Source organism: Phalacrocorax carbo, chromosome 2, assembly GCF_963921805.1.
Source record: "Phalacrocorax carbo chromosome 2, bPhaCar2.1, whole genome shotgun sequence".
Classification (NCBI taxonomy): domain Eukaryota; kingdom Metazoa; phylum Chordata; class Aves; order Suliformes; family Phalacrocoracidae; genus Phalacrocorax; species Phalacrocorax carbo.
This window is the reverse complement of record NC_087514.1, coordinates 12,746,021-12,768,665: the sequence shown is the minus strand read 5'-3', so window position 1 is coordinate 12,768,665 and position 22,645 is coordinate 12,746,021. Positions and strand designations below refer to the sequence as shown.

The following is a 22,645-nucleotide window of genomic DNA, read 5'->3' as shown; positions in this document are numbered from 1 at the left end:
GGAGTCCGGATCACAAAGTTGTTATCCAGTCCTATCATTGCCTGTACTTTCCACAAGAATTTTAACTGAGCAACAGCCCCTTAAAAATAATGTATGGACTTAAGGATTTTGTACTGTCAGAGAAAATATGAAATATCATTCATTGGGTCATAGAAATAGGACCCCCAATGTGTAAGTATCTCATGAGCACTGGAAACTCCCACTAATGTCAGTAATTTGTACAGTTTTGGCACCACACAAGCTATTACCACTTATTTGTTCTTTACTGAAGACCAGTGACACGCTTATGCCAAGCTTATAAAGAAGACTGAAATAAAAAGCCCTAAGACTCCAAATGTAAAGACACAGCTCCCACTTGCTGTTTCAGAGCCCCACGTCTCTCAGATTTACCCAGGAGGGAGAGGGAATTAATCCAGTCACTGGATGAAGTTATAAACTTCCCTTCAAATCCTGAAGAATTATTCTGATGGCTGTTGACAACGTGTTTATTAGTTTCCTGGTGTAAACAGCCATATGTTCTGTGGAAAAAAAAATTTAGATTTAAATCAGAGTTCCCACAGCTTGTTTGTGAATATGAACCTCTTGGAATTGTTTTAAAGCTTATCATTATTTCTGCTTTCTAAATAGGCAGGAATGAGGAACAAAAACATCAGTTGTTACTTCAAGCAGGTATCTTCTGCAACAGAGCTACTCAAGTGCCAAAGTCCAACCCTGATTCGGGGTTGCTGCAGGTCAGCCACAGAAGGAGCCCTTAGTACTAGTGTCCTGATGAGCAGAGCTCGGTGCTGCTCCCAGTGCAGTGAGAGCAGCCCTCACCCCAAGGAACAATGGTACTGCTGGCCCCATGCTAAGGAATTAGAAACTTCTCTTTTGAAAGGGTTCTTTGTTTCCATAAATAATGGGTAAAATTCTTAAAAGTTCAAATCTTCTTTCTCAAAAGTGACAGGAAGCCCTTGAGCTCGAGTCTTCAACGCAGCTGCAGCCAAGTTACCAGATCACAGGACCTGTAGGATCCAACATGCCCAAATACTTTTGAGAACCTGGGCCAAGAGCTTGACTTTCGCCAATAAGAAATGGAACAGGGACTCCAAAGTGCTATTTGTTTAGAGTACTTAGCTGTCCTAATATGGCATTGTGAAACACATCAGTAGAACCAAAGCACCCCTTGTAATTACACAGCTAAGACGTTTTTTCGTGCTTGGTCTTTGCTGGTTTTGAAAAGTTTATTCCAAATCTATAGCTACTCGTCTGCCTGTCCAAAAGCCCAACCATTCTGGAGAAAGCTCTGCCGCCAGTTACAGCCCGCAAATCACAGAATCATAGATTAGTTTGCGTTGGAAGGGACCTTTAAAGGTCAAATCATCTTGATATAAACATACATGGTGGCTAGATGCCTCCATCAGGCCAAAATGGTGCTTTGCTAGGAAATTGTATGAAGTAATGTTGCACAGGGGCAGTCCTGTATTACCGTGTGGTCTCTCCTCTCTCCATTACTCTAGGACCAGCATTACATATCATTGCAGGCAGGAGTAAGAGAGTGTCAGATGGGGGCTGAAAAACAGCCTTCTAGGCCCTCGTAAATCTGTCTTGTAAATGCGGGTTAGTGTCCCAAAGGGCTTTTGTATTACCTGCAAAGGGGACAGCTCCAGGGTCAATGTCAGGACATTTCTGTCACCACAAATGGTCCTCCTTAGAAGAACTTCTGCAGCTTTCAATCATTCGTAATGAATTATTGCTGCCACAGTCACAGGTCTTCTTAAGCACAGATGTCTTCTCTATTCTTTCTGCCAACATTCAGGATGTCAGTTTATCATGTGTTTCTCTAAACCTGGGAGCAAAGGTTTTCTCACAGGTAGAAAGAAGCATTTCAAGTATTAAACTTGCCTCCAGTAGAATATTGCATTTTGTCCTCCAAAGAGTTCTTCTGATATGAAGCCCTAAACTCATCCAAAAGCTGTGAACAGAAGAACAGAATTTTTTTACTTAGTTGTAAATACGAGAAACAGGTAATATTAAAAAAATATTAGAAAAAACACGACTGAGCTGGTATTTTCATTCACTCGCATCTGCCCACACTGCTTCTATATGAAAATGACAAGACTGTAGAATTAAATTCAAAAGCAATATAAAAGAAATATCATCTAAGCTGAACCATTTTAGTAGGCTTGAAGCTGTCCCGGCCTTTGTGGATTTTTTTGCTGAATCAGAGGTGTTACTTTTCTCGTCGCGCTATCCATGGGCCAGCAGAAGCCCACAGCGGCTGCATGCTATCCTTCCTCAGTGACGTGCTGGAGACCATTCTGTGGGAATGCCTTGTGTTAGCATTACTGCAAACGACATGATGTGCTAGTACAGATGTCAGGTGAGAATTTCACTGTTACGATAAAAATCAGTACAACGCCTGCAGCTGGCCAGCATACCAGGAAACCTCTGCAGACTTATGCAACCCTGTCTGTTCCAGTTACGTCAATCAAAATTGCTCTGGCTTGGGAAAATAAAGCAACTACAAACAATTATTTTCAAATAACAAAACTCCTAAAATGTAATTGAAGAAACTCTGAACTCTGCTTTATTCCCATATAAAAAACATTCCATACATATCAGGGATTCTTCAGAATTCCCCTTCCTCCGTCTTGCCTTCTTGTAAAATTTACTTTTAATAACTGTCAGCTTCCTGAACCACAAAGCTGTCTTTTCTGTTTTGCTGTTATTCACTGGGGCAAAATAAAATGCTAAGGCAATAAGAGAACACAGGTGTGTTTATCCTGGGTCAGGGCAAAAGGAATTTGCACTCCAGCAGGAGTGGAAACACAATCAAGGGGCTAATGGGCTGTTTCCAGCCTTTGCCTGCTGCAGTGGGAGGTCTCCTAGAGGGGTTTGCTAAAGGGCATCAGCCAAATACTGCACCTCCACCTGCACCCCCTACTCCTACCTGCTGCCCACTCTGATGGCTTATCTTGGAGGGAATGTGGTCATCCTCTTCCTATTGCAGGAAGTCCCAAACTCGCAGAGAGGAGAGGGGTGGGCAGCATCTTAAACCCCACAATTACCCCCCAAGAAACGATCCCGCTTCCCTCGCAACCTGAAACTTTATCATTACAATCAGAGAGTAAGTGCCAGGGAGAGGTTTCGATGCCTTTCATCCCACCGGTGCCTCCAAACTGGGAGCTTGGAAATAAGTGCAGTGCAGATGTTAAAAGTGCAGCTACTGAAAAGTCTCCCTCTTACTGCAGAGCTCTTGTGATGAGCCACAAATGGCAATACTCTTATGGAGGAATACGACGGCACTGCACAGATATAACAGGCCAGATTTTAAGAAGCAGTGAGCTCAATGCAAAGGTAGTTAGATCTGGGGGAGAGATTTTCAATAGTGTTTAAATCCCATCAATTTCCATGGCACCTAGGTGTTAGTCACCTTTCAAAAAATCCCACTAAGCACCGCCCCTTCATACCTGGCTTTTAGCTTGCAGTGGCCAGTGCCTATAAAACCACGTTTTCTCTGTGTGTGGGAAGTGGGTTGAGACAACTACTTTGCTGAGAAAGTACAGGCAGAAATGAAGCTTAAGAAACTGAAGCAAAAAGAATTATATTTTGAACCTAGTGTGTAGAATCCTATATAAAACATAAAAATATTGAGAATATAGCAGTGAGTTCAGGCAACTAGTATTTATTTTTTGCTATACTTTATAGACTTTGCTATAAAATTCTTGTACAATTTCATCTAATACCCAACAGAATCATTTCCCAGACCCAGCTCTCTCTTTCAACACACACGTGGTGTGTCAGTGCACTAACGGGCTGTTCCTGGTGCAGGGTGATGACAAGATACATCTTTGGTACATACATAGTGCCATATTGACCTGGAGTATTGACTGCAGACCCACATCCAGAAAGAACTGGAGAGCAACCAGAGATCAGGGAGGGAATCAGAGCTCATAGTGCTTTCCTGATCACTTTGCAGTTAGGTGGAGAGAGATCTCTTTCCAGTCCTGGGAGGACACAAAAAAAAAAAAAGCAGTTGTGAGACCTGCCTCACATCCACTCTCCACGATATTGACTAACCAGTGGTTATTGTCCTTCTCTAAAGAGGGCTTTTCCAAGGTAAGCACATTTCCATAAGCCAGAGAAGCACATAAACACCTAACATGCATGATGCATGCAAATCAGGTATCCTCCTCGGTCTTTAAATCTGTGACTAGTTAGAGCAGTCATGCTAATTCCTGCTTACAGACATAATCTTAAATTATGAACAAAATACCGTGAAGGAATGCCTGCACAGATAATAGACACCTATGAAAAACACATGAGCAAGGACCTGTTTTTCAAAGTAAATTCAGCAGTTGGTCTTCAACTACAAACATGGTCCAATAGTTCATTATACCACTTTTGAAGCTCATTACTTGGCCTATGTGTAGACCATATATGAGTTTATTTGAAACTGTCTCAGAATAAATGCTGGCATTTCTGGCCACATTTTTAACACCCAGTCTCCTCACGAGAAGACAAGGATATTCTCGCACATGGATTTGTTTGTCAGGAACATCCACAGAAAGTTTTCTGCATATATTGCAGGGTATTACAAAATCAAAAGCCTGCATCCTGCCAAAGCAAACACCTGAAAGCCAGCATTCTCTGTTCATACATGGGGACAGTTAGGACACTCATCAAGAAAGCGGGAGCTCTGGTCTTGTACCCTCTCAGGTTGCCATTAGGCTAAAAGGAGTATCTTCCTCCTCTCCCCCAAACCACACTGCTGCCTGGGTACATTAGACATAGATTTGAGTGTACTTGATTTCCTATCAACACCTTTGGGAATGAATGGAAGCACAGGCCTGGGCTCCCAGGCAACTTAGTATCTCCATTTTCAACAATCAATTGATTTTAAGTTCACTTCACTTCCGAGGGCACATGAACAGCCTGAATAAAACCTCAAATTAAGTGTCTCAAGTTACAAATAGGTGGAATTTAAGCTTAGGGTAGTTCTATATATTCAATAGGAGCAGCTAAAATGTTGACTACTAAATGCTTGTAATCAATTTTTCACAAATATCAAGGAAAGAATTGGTAGAAAATAAGTAATCAAAATGTAAAAAAAACAAAAGCAAAATGCAGAAAAATGTAACATACTCATGAACAACTTAAAAGTAATAACGTTACTCTGTAAAAGAAATTGACAGGAGCCACAGTTTGAACTCTGCCAGATGCCCTCAAACACTTGATTTTTATCCCAGCTAGAGCAAAACATCTCCCAGTCCTTTAATACCAGAAGACCACGGGGTGCTCTGTAGTTAGAAGTGAGCTGCACCAGCATGAAAAGTCATTGCCTGCAGGGGCAGCCAGAGCAATTCAAAGGTTTTGTTGTTTTTTTTTTCCCCTGTCCATCTGCAGGCTGGTGGGCTCAAAGGAACACACAGCAGCCACTGAACCGGAGCCACGTGAGTTGCCCTCCCCTGAAAGCCAGGACACAGAGGGCTTCTGCCTTCTGGGAAAGGTCCAGGGCACTTCTTCCTGCTTCTCCCATGTCACTGGAAAGTCCTGCTCAATCATTTTTCTCCGTCCCCTTTGTGTGGCAGAAAAGCCCTGAAGAAACCCAAGTCTCAGCCTCCCGACTATAAAACACGGACTGAGGCTGCCAGCATGCCTGAGTAGGCGTATGCGTGACAGGAGAAGGCAGCTCAGAGATAGGGGAGGAGAGGACTGGGACAAAGGCAAGGTGAGTAGGCTGGCAGCAGCAAGACTGGGCAGGCCCAGCTGTAGCAAGGGTATGAAGTTCAAACAGGGTGATGCACAGGGAGGTGTGGGTTCTGGCCTCCTATCCACACCGCGTGTGGTACCAGGGAAGAGTAAGGCCTCCTGAGACACAGCAAAGCCAAATCAGGAACATGGCCTGTGAGCAAATACCTTCTAGAGGTTAGTGCTTTGAAAAGAAGAGGGTGATCTGGCAATGGTGGTGGTTGGTGGGGAACAAAGTGGACTCAAAATCTTTTTTTATACCTAGCTATAAAAGTATCAGCAGTTAACAGACCGTGTCTCAGATTCCTCTTTCCAGGCGTTATCGTTTACAGACATTTTAAAAAACCACCCTCAAGTTCCATCACATTATCTGTTAGGCTATGAGGAAGCACAGAGAGGGGGATCCATCATTTCCCTACCTGCACAAGGTTCATCTGTGATCAGCAGTATTAACTCAAACTGTCTAAATGATCATCGACTCTCCAAACAACATTTCTCCTTCCATTAAAAGAGTTAACTAGACAAATGGCAAAACCCCTAAATCCATTCATTTAATAAGACAAGCTTTTCTGGGGGTGCTAAATTAGACATTAGAAAGAGAGAGAAACCTGCGTAACTAAAGCTGCCCAGGCAATGGTACCCGGTCATCTCTGCCTCACAGCTGTGCTGACCACCCCTACCAAACGGACAACATGGCCCACTTGTACAGCCCCCAGCCGGTAGCCACGTGCCACCCTGCAGCGTTACGCTTTTAGTTCCCAAGCAGTGAGGCCACAGGTTGATCGTTCCCACTTTGTACCCCATGCAACAAGGCAACTGCTGGCCCATGCTCTTTTTCTCTTTATTTCCTGCATTTTCAGCAGTTTGCAGAGTTAAAATATACTCAATTGCTTAACCAGGGCCATCATCTGGAACACAGTCAAGATTAGGAAACCTGCATTTTGTGTCTTTCTGAACAAAGTACCTTTAGGTATCAAGATAACACACTCAATTTTCAGCTCTGTGTCAGCAACAATTTTGTCTCGCTCCCTTCTTTATTTTTTTCTTTTTGTTTTAGTATGAAATGCATTCAAACAGAACCCAAATCTTTCCAAAGCTAACAAGGAAAAGATTTCTTCTTCTGACTAAAGTGGAGTTAGCAAGGTTGTGATGAAGTGCTGCATGCCGAGACCTGTACAATGCCGGCAATGAACATGTATTAAAATGAGAGGAGTCATTGTAAAACTCTGGGCAAAGGGGTTGGGCCGATCTCTCTGCAGCCTGATGTATACCTCATTATTTCAACAGCAGACAAACAGCAAGACCAGATTGTTTACAAGAGTGTGGAGGTAAATCTTGACAGTATTTTGTTTATTCTGTTGTTAGTAATGACAGAACAGGTGATTATGAAGTGCAATTGAAGTATTTCTCCCCAGATTGGATGACTTACAACTCATTGTTGATATGGTTGTCTCCAAACCAAAGGCTGTTGAGGATGGTGGGAGGAGGAAGAAGGAAGAAAAGAGAAGGCACAAAGAAGTAGTAACATGGTGCACTTGCAGCAATCTCTCTGCAATCCTGAACCACCCTTACGAGCATTCCTTGAGTCACACATACAAATGAGCACGCAGTCCAACACACAGGTAGGAACAAGAGTAAAACATTAAAAGAAGTACAAAAGTAATGCTTACATGGAAGGCAGAAGATAAAGTGCAAGCATTAGTCTAGACACAGGGTCATGCACTTAAAGCCCATTCATAATTTCTCACATTAAACCATCACCGGGATACCCCCAAATGAATAAGCCTGAGTAAAGCTCAGAAAAGCCTTTGTCAGAGCACAGGGACCAGGAAAGGGGTAGGTTAACATGTGCTACATCCTCACCTGCCTTAGTCAGAATAACTAGAACAAAGCCAAAGCAGCTGTGCCACTTTACACCAGCTTAAGCTATGACCCGTTTAAACATTTTTGGACAGAGTCCAGTGACAGAGTCTAGACATTGTTATTCAGAAATAACTTGATCTTCACCTTTTGCTTTTGTACAGATAGGAAGAGGAAATGCATGTCACAAAGCAACATTTCACACAGAACAGCAGGGAAAGACAGGATGGTAACCCAATTAAAGACAGATCAGAAATCTCTCAAAGCCATTTATAAAGAAACATAAACTATCTCCGTCCTCCTGTGACTGAGTGAAAAGAGATTGCATGGAGCAAGGAATCAGGTGATCTGCTTTGCAAAATCTTCTTTGCCTCAGAGAACAAAATCCAAGAGCCACTTCATCAGCCTTTCCCCTTCAGTCACTGCTGCAATCTTCTGCTTTTATCTTCCTCAGTTCCTGATCTGGCAGACCCAGCACCAAAGAAAATGAGTCTTGCCGCTGTCTGCTATCTCATGTTTGCAAGGAAAATAAAAAACCCCTAAGAATCTAGCAAGGTCTTCTGTGTTTAGGGGCTATGTCAAACAGCACTGTCTTTTGCCCCTGACTGCTTACTAGAAAAGACTGTCTGAAGCAATGTACCTTCTCTAATTCTAATATTTTGTATCTTTCTGGTCTTCGCTGCCTCTAGGTCTCCTGGTCACTAAGTTTTATTTTTAGCTTACTTCACTTTATGTAACTTCCGTGGAAGAATTCAGCATGCTCCTTCCACGCGAATATCTGCACTAAGAGCAGGGAGATGAGGGATTCTTTGAATGGAACATCTGTGAAGTCTTTGTGCTACAGCTTCCCGAAGGCCCTGACATTCTGTCTCTTCCTTTGCTTCCACCTTAGCTTCTTGTCTCTTCATATGCAGCTTTTAAGTATATTTTTAGATAGCTGAACAATTCAAACAGTTTGCCTGGAGCCAGCATTTAAACTTAGACCTATATTTTCAGAAAAATGGATTTAAAGTTAGAATGGTTATTTAGAAGTTTCAAAAAAGGTTGCTATGCTGCTGAGATTTTTACATACCTTATTTTTGTAGCTGCTTATATTTCACATGAAAAATTTGTACATTAAAAAAATCTGTTTCAAAAGAAAGAAAAGAGGTCAATAAATTCTGTCATAAAATAGTAGACTTATTTATTTACCTACACTTCTCAGGCTAATCTCAGTGGGTCTGCTTTAGTACAACACAGACTACAATTTGATGAGATCCTAAAGTCTGTGTTCAAGGTCCTAATACTGTATCTCAAACATCATGCACACATGACAAGCACTGGTTCAATAAAACCCCCTCTATTTGCTAGCTCTTTCTTATCAGCGGGTCCTGCACTTTTTATTTACATATTATTTATTAGATAATTATTTATTACAGATTTTTACCAGTGGGTGCTGCACTTCAGTCACAATAACCCATTGCCATGCTAAAGGCTTGGGGAAGAGTGGCCAGAGAGCTGCCTGGCAGAGAAGGCCCTGGAGGTATTGGCTGACACCCAGCTGAACATGAGCCAGCAGTGTGCTCAGGTGGCCAAGAAGGCCAACAGCATCCTGGCTTGTGTCAGGAATAGCGTGACCAGCAGGAGCAGGGCAGTGATCGTGCCCCTGTACTCGGCACTGGTGAGGCCCCACCTTGAATTCTGTGTTCAGTTTTGGGCCCCTCAGTACAAGAAGGACACTGAGGTGCTGAAGCGTGTCCAGAAAAGGGGAATGAAGCTGGTGAAGGGTCTGGAGAGCAGGTCTTATGAGGAGTGGCTGAGGGAACTGGGGTTGTTTAACCTGGAGGAGGCTGAGGGGAGACCTTTTAATTCTCTACAACTACCTGAAAAGAGGTTGTAGTGAGGTGGGGGTTGGTCTCTTCTCCCAGGTAACAAGCAACAGGATGAGAGGAAATGGCCTCAAGTTGTGTCAGGGGAGGTTTAGATTGGATATTAGGAAAAATTTCTCCACTGAAAGGGTTATCAAACATTGGAACAGGCTGCCCAGAGAAGTGGTGGAGTCACCATCCCTGGGGGTGTTCAAAATACATGTAGATGTGGCACTTCAGGACGCGGTTTAGGAGGCATGGTGGTGTTGGGTTGATGGTTGGACTTGACCTTAGAGGTCTTTTCCAACCTTTATAATTCTATGATTCTATGACAAAAAACATTTTTGTAGATTAATGTGGCAGGGGTAAGCAGTATGCTGCTTTTCATGCTGTCTGTTCTGTAGCTGGCCAAAATGAGCATCAGCTTCTTGGGAGCCTTTGCTAGTTGAACAAAAGCACATTCATAGCCCCCACACTAGTCTGATCCAAGAGGGCCCAGGTTCTACTTGCAAATGGGGAACCACAGCCTTGGAAGATACATGGAAAAGAAAGCCAAATGATCTCAGCAACTATCAGAATGGATATAGTGGTTGGATATTTGGGAATTAAAATGTGAAAACACAGCCCCTCATCTCACAGGTGTGCCCCTCGCAGATTGCAGGATTCACTGGAAGACAGCAATTGAGCTTGACAGACAGATTAGTTCTCCTCTAAAAGAACTCCATCTATCACCACCACAGCCTGTCTGCTAGTTCCAGGGAACCCAAACTTCCTGACCTTACTCAGGCATCTGTTGAGAAATTGTCTCCATCAGCCATACAAAGACACCACAGAGAGATGAAGAACAGTGAATTCCAATGGATTTTGCCTGCAGAAGAAAACAGTGGCTCCCCAAGAACCTCACCCCTTCCTGGCTGGACAAACCTGTCTTAGGTACCCAGCTGGCCTCTGGATGATCTCATGATACCAACCTCAACAGATGAAGACTTGCTTCCTCCCACAGGTGAAGTCTATGATCAGCAGCAAGGTTGTGCTGGCCCTAGAGACCATGTCATTACAGGAGTAACATAGGAACTGCTGGAAAGCCACATGTGCCTCAAGGGTCACAACACAGCTACTGCTGTCTTAGCCATATCTGCTTACCATTGAGTTTGCTGCTGTTACGACCTGCCTACCTGCTCCCCTCTATTGCTGCTGTTTCATTAAGGCTCAGACTACTAGTACAAAACCAAATAAAAACAAAACGTTGCAGTTCCTTGCTTTCTTCTGGCACCACTGCTGGTCTGACTCATCCACCACTCACCTCTTCACTTTACACTTACTACTTCTGCTGGTGCTTCATGTCCCTCTTGTGCCTCCCACACAAATGATACCAGCTACCATCCAAACATCAGGATCTTCAAAGACTGCCACAACTGCAGTCTTTATACTGGGATACTTCCCTTCCCCACGCTGCCAGCAGTGTACATTTTCCTGGCAATTACTTTGGACATATCCTGTGATGCTGAATTAGAGGAAACCGAGCAGAAGGAAGATCAGAACATCAGTGGGGTGACTTGACCTTGACAGTCAAGGAAAATAGCATTCAGGTGACTAGGACAGCAGACGGAAGGGTTCAGACAGAATGGGACTATGCAAAGAAAATCAATTGTGATGGGGCTGCACTGGAAGGACAATTTACCACTTTTCAGCTCATCTCCAGGTTTCCTCCACAGTAGTATGTTCTTACCTACAGCATATGTAAAGTAATCCAAAGAAACTTAGTCTTCTCATGGCCTCAAACTGGAAATCCAAACCAAGTGGATCTCTTTGATATTTGCCTATCTGGGCTTCAGCTCTTCCTTAATAAAACAAGGACTTAAACTCATCTCCTAAAAGGTATGAAAATGAATTCCATAATATTAACGATAGTTCTGAGAACCACAGAAGAGCGTATTAGGAATTCAACATTTGTGACTTCAGTGTAGTATTAAACAGAACCCACTGGAACACAGTCTGAAGCTGCACAGTGAATCAGTTAAAGCTGATCATTCAGCAGATATCATCTCTCTTTTGCCCTGAACAAAGTGCATCATATAGAAAATATAGTCATGAAATAAAACCCTGTATTGTAATGCACAGAAAGGGTGTAAACGAAGGTAACATGGAAAATTATAATTCTAATGCTTATCTTCAGAGTTACTGCATTTGTAACTGTATTTTCTTCTAATACAGCTTCTTGGATGAAATATCAGTATATGCTAGCAAAAACGAAATTCAAACCAGACAGCTGGATGTCATTTTTTTCCCCCTCTAAGGAATGTCACGTTTGGAATGGCCCAGTGGGCAAAGGCGAATGCATAATGGTTATTCAGAAAGCAATTAGATTCTGACCGCAGGGAAATGTTTTCTGAATGGATTGAGCTTTAATAGAATAGACCCAATAGTCATTTTTGTTCCTGTATTTCTTATATAAGGAATCTTTTTTCCTTAGAGTTAAGATCTGGGTTAACGACGAACACATAATTACACTATTCGTGCAGTTCTTCACTATGAACTCATACATAGTTACAACAGCTAATAGTTACAACAGCTGCATTCTTAGATAGATATAAATAAAAAAGTAGCTAAAGATATTTTGAGGTAAATTACTTTACACATGCCCTCAACTACAAGCACAGTTACATTAGTGAATTTTTAGCCCTTTCATTTACAGAGACGTGGTATCAGAGGAGTAGTCTGTGTTTTGGGCTGATACAAACAACAAAAGCAAGTAGTAACCCAAGCCATAATTAAAAGGGATTTATTTGCCTTTGAGCAAGCTCTAATGATTTAGAAATCTCCCGTCTTCTTGTGCTGTTTCTTTTAGTTCTAAGACATGAGAAGTTACACTGGATTTACCAAGCTAATAGATAACAGGCCTAATTGTGTTCTCAACAACACGGGCAAATCTCAAAGCAAAGGCCAGAAGGTTCAGGCAGGTTATGTAAGCCGACACTGCTACCAGATCTCGTCACAGGCTAATCAGCAGTGGAAAACAATAAGGCTGCTATAAATCAGTGTTTGATAATATAAGAAAAGTTAAGTCTTTACAATACCTAATCTCATACCTCTGTAATGGCAAACTGTAAATACCTACATTACCTGAGTAACCAGCAATAGGCAAGCTTACGTAGTAATGCAGCACAGGCAGCACAGACACTGAAGAAGGGTGGAGGGGGGGAATAAAAAAGTTTTTCCTTTGTTTTTCTTGAAGACATCCTCATACCAAGGGCAGGCTGACAATTTCCCCAACCTGAAACATGCAAGGCAGCACAGAATTGAGGTAACTTTGCTGTATAGCTACAGAACAAAATATGCTCTTCTATGTAGTAAAGCCTCATCAGAGCAGCTATACTTCCATTACTGGTTTTGCATTATCCCCAGTAACACTCAGAGGCTCCACAAAAGCAGCACATTACTGCACCACCTCAAAAAGCACTGACACCTTAGAGACTCATTTTTCTAGGGAATTTGTCAGTTCTCAGTTGTGGCAGTTACATACACCAGGGTTGCTTCATGCAGGTCTGAATATACCAGCTGTTGCTGGTTTTTAGACAGAATCAATTTCAAGTGTCTCTAATTAGCCAGTGAGATCAGGTGCTCTCATAAAAGACTGCAGTGTTGGCTCAGCTTCTTGGTGCATCAAAGCCAGTCTTGGTAGTAATCAACAGCTGAGGTGTGAGTAAAAATGCCTGAGGTTACATCATCTCCTTTTTTTGATACCAGCTATAACATGAGGTGAATAAACCTCTTTTCTTCCCTTTTTATTACATTATTTCTTCTTTGTGAGTGGGAGAAAAAAAAAGTCTTTGTCATTCAATGCATTTCTATGTCTGAGCAGCCAGCATACCCCTACATCTGTAGCACAACTCTGTTTCAACATCTGTGATGATTTAAAAGAAAAAAAGACTTCCTTGATTTGGTAGCCATATCTGTAAGAATATTTACCCTGTAGTGAACAGTATCCAGTTACTAAGTAGAAGAAGGGGCTTTTTTGTTATTAGTGACATGCAAATAGTGAATGAATTTTAATCACAAAGGTTGTTTCATAAGAAAGATAGAACACCTGCTTGGACAGACACCAAAGTTAAAACACATGAATGATATCACAAGTCATCAAGTGATAAGATCTTGCTCTTATGAAGTGTTTTTCACTGGTATGCTCAGATCATAAAGCACACTTAAATGGAAATCAATACTACAGAAAAACAATTGGGAAGCCAGTAGACAGAGATGTGAAGGACACACTCTGCTAGCCAAGAGGTCAGTGAGAGCAGTGGGAAGAAAATCCTTGTCTCTCAAATCCCTGATCAGTTTTCTGTCCATCACACTGCTGCAGACTACTGTTGCTTAATGTTTTTTTAAGATACAACATTCTAGAGACAAGTGCAAAAAGACAAAAAGAAAAATAATGCCTGTGGAACAACCTTTCAAATTATTACAATATGACAATGGGATTTTGTCCACTGAAACCCAACATCCTCCCCATCACCAGTTCAGGTTTCCAGTAGCATGTGGGAGAATCATGTTTATGGTGTTCAAATACTGTGTGAAAGAAAACATATACTGCAAATATTTTTACAGTCACTCTTCAGCATATAACCCTCTGCGGAAAGACTTATAAGGATTATGCTCTGGTATTTTTGAGAGTAGAAAACTTATCTATTGTCGTCTTTTATACAAGTCATTTTAAAGAAATGTTGGAAGAATGGCAACTGTTTTCATTTATTCTCTGGCTCTCTGTGAAGCTGAATGTAATGGTTTACTGCCTCTTCCTCCTTTCTCTGTAATGGATCATTTAATCAGAAGCTGATAGTCTAGTGGATTAAAATACTAAAAAGCCCATAGAAATTTATTCAGTCTCCTACCTTTTGCAGGCAGGCCACAATAAAATCAGTTATGACAATGTGAGGGAAACTGATCTAAAATTGGAAAGATTGAAGTTAGACTTAGATGGTGTTTAGGTACTAACTTCAAAATATGCAAATCTCAAAAATTTCACTTAGCACTACAGACAAATTAAGTCTGTAGACATCTAAACTTTCACTTATACATTTTCTTAGCAACTTAAAGTTCTGCTTCTAGGCCTGCTCAGAAACACCAGCCAAACTCTACAGTCAGGTCATCCCCCTACCTACATCTCCTGAAGATCCTGATCCAGTTGCTGTGCTCACTTAATGAACACCTAAAACATCCTCTTCTTCCTATAGCAACCGCCACTGTTGTTTGGGAACACGGCTAGCAGAAACCCTCCAGAGCTTATAGTTTGTCCTGTAGCTCAGATACTCTAGGGAAGGACAGTAAGGGGTTGCTAGCAGATATGAAGAAGGGGGCAACCCTTTCCTGTCTCCTCATAAGTACTACATCAGGGTATTCCCACAAAGAATATCATTGACAATGAATTGCTGTGTATGGCCTTAAGGGTCTCTTCTTTTTTTTTTTTTTTAAACTTGGTTGCAAAATTAGTAATTTCTTTGTTTCTTTTTAGAAAGAGCAGAACAATATTTCGGCTTGAATTTTTTTCATCTTTCTTGGGCACAATAGGGGGTTATCAGCAGTGTTAGAAAACCTGTATTTCTGAAATGTTCTCTGCGGCCATCCGAGCTTCACAGGGCTTCTTATTAAACAGAGAGAACAGCAGAGAAGGAAATTTCATATTGTCTATTGGGCATAGCTATGCAGCGTAAATTTTTTGGAAAACTGCTTCATATTGGATGCTACGGATACAGCCAGATTTTAAGAGTGTTGTTTTAAGTACCTGAAGCTCCTAAACCAGCATCCTCTCCTTGTTCCTCTTCCAACCTCAGTCTTAGTTCTTCTGACATGCTCCAGGATGAGTCAGCAATGACACTTAAATCATATCTGTATTGAAGACAAGGAAAATTTGCAAAACCCAGCAAGTCTATTGTATCATGATATATAAATGCATTAGTAACTACACCATCATTCTTGGTATAAACCCTGCTTACTGTTCCTGACTCTTCTTTCTCTAATCTTCCTGACTTCTGCTGTCTCTTACTCCTAGGTAAAATCTGGTATGTAATGGATTCTGTCAGTATACTCACATTTCCAAATTCAAAGCCAAAGTTTGCAAGTAGATTATAAGGTGCCTTTCACCATTTTACACATGGTAAAATATTAAATCAATTTATTATAAGAATATATTGCTACAAGAGTTAGTCTTGAAAACATGGATCATCAACCAGAGGTCACAAATTAGCCATCTAATGTACTCTGTGGGCTTCATCTTCTGTGATAATCCTGGAAAATGTTTTATGGTTAATTTTAATGCACTCCTTGGGTCATTTTGAGCTGCAATTTGTCATGCATGATTAATTTACAAGTCTAAGCAGGACCTGATATTAATTATTACTTCATAGCTGCCAAACATTTTATTAAGCTATAGTAATAGTCCTGTTCTTCATCTCTATCTGTAAGCACCTGGCTGCTGAATATTTGGTATTCGGTGCTTATTTTGTCTCATACTTTGAATGTGTTAGCCTGTGCTTACTAGGAAAAAATACTACAATATGAAGCATGCAATTATGATATTCGCTCTTTAACCTTCTGTGTGGTATTTGACACCCACAGAGATTTTCCCAGCTCTGGGAATTGTTGAGTCAATGTTGTCTCAGATAGAGACCAGCAACCATAGCAAATGTTTTCAAAGCTGTCAGAAGCTGCACTCTTAAATCCATTATTTACACCCTTAGATAAAAGTGATCTGAGTTTTAGAAACATAAAAATCCCAATAAATTCCCAACTGAAATCAACGAAGAGTACTTATTAGCATTCCTAATTAGCAAGTAGAAATAACAGCCTCTATTGACTTTTTTGTATTTGTGTATAGTCATACCACTTTTACCAGGACCGGTTTGGCCCAGACACTCCCATTAAACATCCTGTTACATTAGAAAAGAGGTTCTGAAGCTTGGGATTAATATTTCATGGCAGTGGCCAAAGGGATATCATAATCCAGGTCATACCAATAAATGAATTCCAACTGGTATCTTAGAGAACAGATGTCTAATAGGTTAGAAATGAATGTCAGTGGATAAAAATACCAAACTGTAACATGGCTTTAAAAATTTTTCTTTACATACTTAAAGAATTTGAGAATGCTTTAATTCCAGAGCTAACCAATAGCTTTGTAAAGGCTGATAAACAAAAGAAAAAGGGGGAAGACTATTATCCAAGAGTTTTCCCTTAGAGAATTGCCTGGAGGACACGGTGGGAGAGGTGAAGACTCCTTCCTGTCGCATAGCTAAGAGGTGGAGGTTTGTTCCTTCCCTGCAGCGACTCCTTGGCCTTTGTTGCATGGAGAAGGGAGGGGGGGAGGAGGAGGAAAGCACCCTAAAGTCAGGTAGGCTATTAGTAAGGGGAGGACAGAGTCTTCTTCACCCTGTATCCAAACAGCAGCTGGCAGGAGTTACCTTTGTCCTGCCTTGGAATTCTCTGATTTAGCCTACCCCACCTATTTCAGCTGCCTGGGTTTATGTTTCCTTTGCAGCAGTAATGCAGCCTGGCCAGTCTGGCTGACCTCAGCCAGCAAGCCTACAGCTGAGAGTCTCATTATAGCTCATGGTGATATGCTGTACTTTTATATCAAGAGCTGAAATAACAAACTCAGTTCATGCAGGGGGCAGAGCTTTGGACTCATCTCTGCTTGAGAGGCCTGGTTATTTATTAATTATATTTAAAGTTTTATAACAGCTTAAAAGGAATGTGAGCCAGAGGCAACACTTCCAGTGAAGCCTCCCTTGTGCAATGCTTGTGTAATTCTCTTTTAGCGCTGCTGTGTGTAGCTACAGAAGGCTCCAGTCTGTTCCCATCTCTAATGCCTCCACTGGTCCCGGTGATTTCTTCATCCTTTGACATGGGAGTGTCCTGATACACAGACCCCCCAAAAGCACTACTTTGTTGTGAAATCCCAGTGCATGGGAGTCCAACAGGCAGACCAATGCAAAATCTTGCCCAATCACTTTCTAAAGAAAATCTGTAAGATTCCTGCCTTTTGATCCCCACTCAGTGAGATTGGAGAGAATGCTTTGCAAGCCACTTGCCTTCTCCTTGAAGTCCCACTCACCTTAACAAGGTGACTGTGGTTGGCAGGCTGCAGGATCCACGTTTCTGATCCAGAGCCTGCCAAGATTAGAGTATTAATGCATGGTGTAAGTGAATGAGTTCAGGTTAGTTAGGAATTGATGTATATTGGCTCGTTGAGCCAGGAAAGACATTCATAAACATATGTGATTTGCCACAGCCTTTTACTTGGTGCAAAGCAATCTTTACTCAGTAGTAGGCACTTCTGAAGTAGAAATTCCCTGGTGTGACTGGTTTGGTCTTCAAAACACTGCACAGAGCGGGAACAGGGGAAACTGGTTTTAGCTGAGCCTATTCGGGGCATGGATAACTAAGGACCGGACTCTGCCATAAGGCTGCTTGTAAGGGTACCTGGTGTTAGTCACTTCAGTGAGCCTACCCCGGGTTTCGCCTGGCAGAAGGCATCCTGGGATCCTGCCCCACTCTGGGGCAGCTGCTAGCATCTACAGCCACCTGCTGGCTTCTTCCTGCATCCTGAAGGTTTCTGCACTAGCTCCTGCAAGGCAGAAGATTGGGCGTCAATCTTTCACACCACCCATGTCTTTTTAAACAAACTTCACCTATTTAATTTGAGATCAAGCTCTCATTCAGAACAGATCTTTTGAGATCTTTATTGCCTTTGTGTTCTCTTTTTATATACATTCCCTCTCTCTTTTATACAAGCCAAGTTACTTCCAGACACTTAGCGTGTATTAGCTAATGAAAACACTGCAGTTTTGCAAAGCAGATTAGTATAATTATGCCCATTTTGCAGCAGAGAGTACTGAGAAGAAAGTCAGGTGAAAGTTCAAGGTGTCTCAGCAGCATTATTGGTATGGGTTCTTGTGTGACCATTCTTGCTTACCCAGTTTGATACTTTCTGGTGTTTCTGGAGATGATGGCCCCAAGAAAGAAGAGGCTGGGAGATAAGATGTGCTGCACCCTGTTAGGAAGTATATGAGGAGTCCCTAGAAATCGTTTCACCCTCTGTCCTTCTGCACTGCTGAATTTAGTTTTGCAGGAGTGCAAGGAAGAAAAGGCAGGCCTAAGAAACCTGACGTGAATTCAATGTATTGTAGATGAGCTGCAGGTTGTGCTTTGATTAAATGAATTTGCATAACCAGTATTAGCTATATCCTAATGTATTTAAAAACATGTTAATCGATTAAGAAGTGCTTAGAAAAAGATATGCAAACTAAATAAAACAAGACATAGGAAGACGTGCTTAAGGGAGTGGTTCCTGAGAGGCTTCTTCAGCTTGCTGTCTGTGGATAAGATGCCATCCTGCTTCAGCAAGGCTTTATCAAGATAAGGCAGTAAGTGACTGCTTTGAGTTTAGCAAAAAAAGATATTAACTGTGTTTCTTGATTTCTTTTAAATTAACATGCAACTTTCTGTAGTAATGTTACAGGTTTCAAAAATAAACACTGCAAATGTTAATTGGGCCTACTAACCTCAATTTAATATGATAATCCACATCTTTTGTTTTTTCCCTTCCTGTGTTGCTGAGTGTGTCATTTCTCCCTTGCTCAGTGCATTAATCCTTCAGTTACCCCATTGATTTCATTTTTCCTTGGAAAAAAACATGTTCCTGGCCCATTATGCATCTCTTCACATCTCCGGCCTTTGGTACTATGCAAATGAATAGAACTGGAACACCTTGTCCTAGAGCCCTCACTGTCTCAGACCAGTTTCAAGTCTCTTCCTGCCGGCTCCCCTCCAGATATCCTCCTAGTAATGTCACTGAAAGTCTACTTCCCAACCGAGGTTCAAGCCTGCACATCATCCTCATCTCCTCTGGTGTATCTGTTGCCCTTGACACTACTATTAAATGCTTGTCCTTTGATACCTCGTCGCATTGGACATTATGACTTTTCTATGCTCTTTTTCTCTCAGTTTATGCTTTCTCTCAAGCATCTCTCCCCAAAGCTTTTCCTCCCACCTCAAAGTAGTCCCCTTAAAACTTCCTGGTGCCCCTTCCCCTCCACCCTCAGTTCTCTGTCCTTGGGTGACCTCTTCTGCTGATGTGGATGTAATTATTACCTCTATGCCAACTACCTTTCAAATACTTATCTACCGCTGATCTTCCACACATTGGTTTCGCATCTCACTGCCTCCATAGTGCTACATCCTGACAGACAGCTTGCTGCCAAGCTCACTGAGATCCAAAAAAGGAACACATTAAAAAACAAACCCAACAACACAGCTTTCCCTAGCTCTCTGGCCAGCAGCCAGGGTATGTGTCAATTTTGATGTCTTTGATATTTAAATTTAGCTCTCTTTTACTGCTGATACCATTTGGCAGAAGGTGTACTTACAATATTATTCCCAAAGCTGTTCACCAGGCATCTCTTTGCTACACTCAAACCTTCCCAGGATTTCACTTCTGTGAATAAAAAAATGTAGGGATGAGTGAACTATCAGTGCTGTCCTAATTGGCTACAGGGATGGTGTTCTTGTTTTCAATCTTCTTTCTGCTCTTTGTAAGTTTGTATGCTGTATCAAATCTTCCCTTCTAGCCAAGGACTATCTTTACTTGTTCATGACACATCTTCAGGTTTCTTGGAAAATTAATGTGTGTTTGTGCAGTTCTGTTATCGAATTACAAGGAAGAAAAAAAGTATTTTAGTAACAGGACAGTATGACTATATGGCTGCAATGCTGAAATGTGGTATCAGAGGCAGCTGTTTTATCTGCCTGAGAATGTTGTATTTCTAGGTCCCAGATTTGATGCTAGTTGTGGAAGACAGTGCAGACTGGACTAAAGCTTTTCTTATGTTGAATGTCTTGGTTTAAGAAAAGAAAAAAAACCAAGTTACCTGACAGCCAGACTCAATAAGACTATTTTGATTATTTTAGGGGTCTTTTAAAGGAAACTCGAACACTTCAGACTTGTGCAAGTATTGCCTTCATGTATTTCTTAACCTGTGAGTTCTCCACTGAGGTTCCTAATTTCTCTTTGAGAAGGATATGAGGAATGATTACTCTTGGTGTACTAGGACTCAATTTTGTAAATTTTTAAGAGATTACAGAATGTTGGGGTTACACAACTGGGATTCAAGTGATTCTATGTAATTTTAAGTGGTTTTGACCAAAATATAGGTGCTATTGGTTGTAATAAATAAATACATACATTTTTAAGAAAGAGAAAATCAGTGACAGTTACTTGGATGTTGCCAAAACCTGAAGATGTTTATCGTGCCTTGATACCAACATCTATGTAATTACAGCACCCAGGTACTTTGAATTTAGACATAAACCCCACTGAGATTCAGGAGACAAATTTTTTTGCCCCTCCCATTTCACCTGACGGATTTGATATGATGTAGGTGCTGACATGCAATTCCATACAGCCATGGCTGAAAGAGTCTGCCTTCTTTCCATAGTAGCTCAGAAGTGCTACTATGCAGGCATTAACCTAGACCTAATTCTTCTCCACTTTTTATCCCAGGATATTGGAAGTGGCTAGGCAAGTGCTATAATCACACAGCTATTCAGGGGAGAAGTTCTAAACTCTGTTTTCCATAAAGTGCTTAAATACTAATAAGAGCTGGGCACAACACCCACTTCTTGAACACTCTAATGACCCTATTGTAGTCTCATAATTGTTTGCTTTCTTTGTCCTGCTAAATATTCAGGTATGCCTTACATAGCAGAACTTCCACAGAGGACCAGAATATCCTGCAGCAGATGGGTAGAGTGACAGCAAAGAGGAAGGAGCTCTGGATTTAAACCTTCTCCAAAATAATGGCACCTGGACTTTGGCATCCTACATCCTGGGTGCTTTACCCGGGCAGCTAGATAATTGCCCTGAGCATCTAGGTAAATGCTCAGTTCCTGCCTATCCTTTGAAAGGGCTGGTGTCCTTCATTCCATCTCAAAGGAGTTCTTCCCAAGAGATGAATTACACCTCAGTATGTGCAGAATCAGGATCCCAAGTGCAAATGGTTAGAAAACAGGAGGTAAAGTTCTCACTGATAAAGCACTGTCACTAGATAATTACTCTTTTATAAATGACTGCAAAAAAGGTCTCCCCTTTCTCTTGCCCCCCAGCTCTTTTTTGTTCATGAAAGTCGTCTTATTAAGCTGTAGAGAACTGCTCCCTTTAGCTCCTTAGAACTACTCAGTAAGAACTTTAGCAGGGGATACTTAAAAATGCAGATTACAGTAATTTTATGTAGTAAATTCTGCAGATATAAAAAGTCATTGCTTCTTCCAGCAACAGCTCAAGAATAGTATTTAGCTGTGAAGTTATCTTGAGCTTGTTTGGAGGTTCTAGCAGGGGAGTGCAGCTACCATATACCATTGGACCAATGAACGGTACACCTCTACAAAGAAAGGTTGTCCTCTTCGACCGAGCATGCACCTTCTTGAGGGATGCACATGGAGCGGTGAGGGAGGAAGGGGACACCCACCAAGCCAGCCAGATCAGCTGAATCAACCCTGGCGATCAATGGGGTGACAGATGTCGCAGCCAGATCGCCCTCACATCCAGGGTTCTAGATTTCAGAAGAACAAACTTCAGCTCACTCAGAGCTCAGTTGGGAGGGATTCCATGGGAGGCTTCCATGGAAGATAAAGGACCTAGTGAGTGCTGGGAGTTCTTCAAGAACTCTCTATTGGAAGCACAAAACCAGTTTATGCCCTATAGAGGAAAGGGAAGTAAACAGAGCAAGAGCCCCCCTTGGATCAACCATGAGCTCCTGGGTCTACTCAAATCCAAAAGAGAAGCATTCCAGAGACGGAGAAGTGGAGGATTATCATTTGAGAGCTACAAGGGCATTGCCAGAGTGTGCAGAGATACAGTTAGAAAAGCAAAAGCCCAGCTTGAATTGAAACTGGCCGTAGATGTCAAAAATAACAAGAAAGAGTTCTTCAGGTGTGTCAACCACAAGCAGAAACAGAAGGAAAACATAGGCCCACTGTTCTACAGAAAAGGAGAGTCAGTCACCAACAATGCTGAAAAGGCAGAGGTCCTCAACACTTTCTTCACCTCTGTCTTTACCAACACTTTTGGGTCCCAGGCTTTGGGAGTGAAAGTCCTAGTTGATCCAAACACTGACCCACCATCAGTGAAGGAAGAGTTAGTATGTGAATTGTTA

At 41.7% G+C, this 22,645-nt stretch overlaps 1 long non-coding RNA gene across 1 annotated transcript; it reads right to left on the bottom strand.

Moving 5' to 3' along the window:
- Nucleotides 1-969: 969 nt before the first annotated feature.
- LOC135312283 (uncharacterized) lies at nt 970-15,312 on the bottom strand. The gene is made up of 3 exons (XR_010371849.1): nt 15,220-15,312; nt 3,861-3,989; nt 970-1,954 (listed from the first exon to the last, which is right to left on the bottom strand). It is a non-coding gene; the product is annotated as an uncharacterized LOC135312283 (long non-coding RNA).
- Between the last annotated feature and the right edge of the window lie 7,333 nt (nt 15,313-22,645).